General features: G+C 34.7%; 2 protein-coding genes across 2 annotated transcripts in view; both read right to left on the bottom strand.

Annotated features, from left to right (window-relative positions):
- Positions 1-2,130, bottom strand: part of LOC104743561 — a 17,718-nt gene that overhangs the window by 10,212 nt on the left and 5,376 nt on the right.
- Positions 228-2,130, bottom strand: part of LOC104741363 — a 49,406-nt gene continuing 47,503 nt past the window's right edge. Inside the window, exon 4 of the mRNA XM_010462210.2 lies at positions 228-358. The gene's annotated coding sequence lies outside the window, so the exon portion shown is untranslated. The remainder of the gene's footprint in view (positions 359-2,130) is intronic.

Genomic DNA, 2,130 nt, shown 5'->3' with positions numbered 1-2,130 from the left:
AATTTGACCAGAAAGGTGGCAAAAAGTAACTACATTTTCATTAGCATAAAGATACAAAGAACTGATGTTTAATAATGATGAGTTAGTTATTCAGCAAAACCAGGGTAGAGTTGAGGAGTAATAGATGACTAAAGTTTAGATATACTTCAGAGAAAACAAAGAAATAAAGTTTGAACTCTATACCTCTATTATTGGTGAGAAAGTACATCTAAGAAATCCCAGAAAGGCAGTTCTAATGGAATATTGAATCCTTGCAGAATGGCACCCCTTAACCGTCTCAATATTTGGGTGAAAATCCAGCAGAACAGAGAGGACAGTGTTGTAGTGGACAGTCCTCTTCCTTGCTACCACCGCGAGACTGCGAAAGATAAGCTACTGTCAGATATGATATCAGTGCTTACACAGGAAATTTTCAAAATTGCAAATTATTCAAGTATGCCTCTTACGTGCATGTCCTAATGAATCACTGCACATCTCAGAAAACAAAAATAACTATACTGACGTCAATGAAACAACCCTAGGTGCGAGGCGCTGCTTTTAATATATATACAATTATCTAACATAAAAGATACTAGAGTTTGATATAACTTTATTGAGCAACCATTCCTGTGAGAAACTTTGCTCATGATTTCTGCAGCATACAACACCGCGAATAAACTCCTTAACAGCATGAAACTATCCTCAATCTGAATTTTAACATATCTCATTTTAACATGTCTGGAAGCTAGCATATCTCAAAAATTTCCTGCAATTACAGACTAACTACCGGCATAATACAAAAAGATGATTTGTTACCATTACCAAAGCAACAATATGATATATTTTCACGTACTTTTTACTTTAAGACAGCACCATTAACAAAGCATTAGGAAAAAACCGAAAAATCAAAAACCATCACTCTAAACCATGTCTCTCCTCTCAATATTTGACATTGATCTTTCTCGAAAATAGTCCCCTCAGACATTAAATGGCAATATTAGTTCAAACAAAGAAAAACATCTGCTAGGTAATTAGTACTTTTAAAGATTTTTTCAAAAGTGACAAATTAGTTTGCTATGCAGAGATTTCCCAAGTTAAACTGAAGGGGCTCTCTCAAACAGAGAAGGAACCTTGACAGTTCAAACTGATTAGCGATATACCACCTAATGGAAATGACAACCATGAGATAACTTCAATATCCATCTAAAGAGTAACACATAATAGAAGATCAAGCAGCAAAATGTATGTAAGACATGATCAACCATACAAATATCCACCTAATACTATAAATGGAGAAGAAACATTCATCAAAACAGCAGGAAAAAAACACTATGTAAGTAAATGTTAGGCTAGAATTCAGAAACGAACACACTGATTGGCAAATGATACTGTGCATAAATTGTTATACTGTAATGTATACATTTTTAGTATCCCAACATAGCAGTCATAAGTATATATATATACATCCAGTTCACATAACCAAATAAATTTTTCCTCAAGAGCTGACTACTTGCAAAAACATTTCTAACTACTAGAGCTGACCATTCTATCCATTGTTTGATGTCTTTATCACTTGCATTTTGGAGCTCCACATACCCCAGGTAACTGTCAATATCTGTAACTGATGCAGCTTCAACTGAGACAATTCCCCCCAGACTATGATTCTGTTAGCTGCAACCATATCATAGGGGTTGAACCGGTGGTATAACCTGTCTCCATGCTTTATCTCTCTCAGCCAAAATTTTAGTAGACATACATAATAAAAACCAGCAATTTCATTCCACTGATGTTATATATTTACAAAGAAAATTTGATTCAAGACGCTGAAAGTGCAAGTAGGACAGCCAATCATGACCATCAGACTACTTACAAGTGGAAGATAATCTGCTTATTGGTGTATCTTACAAACATGAGGCACAAATAAAGCTTATGCAAAAGATGACTATTAATATCACCCTATCATTCAGGACATATCAGTGTAGGAGGAAACATTCTCTAAAGTTTGTTTATCACCAACATATATGTGAGAATGAGTGCTTCACACTATGAACAACGATAAGAAGCTAATATTTATGAGTACCAAAGCACCCATATCAACTTACTGGCAAGAAAAAATCAACAGGTAAGAACTAACAGAGTTTCAGCTAAAAA

Source organism: Camelina sativa, chromosome 14 (genome assembly GCF_000633955.1).
Source record: "Camelina sativa cultivar DH55 chromosome 14, Cs, whole genome shotgun sequence".
In the NCBI taxonomy this organism is placed as follows: domain Eukaryota; kingdom Viridiplantae; phylum Streptophyta; class Magnoliopsida; order Brassicales; family Brassicaceae; genus Camelina; species Camelina sativa.
Note: the sequence above shows the minus strand (reverse complement) of the source record. Positions and strands in the feature narration are given on the sequence as shown.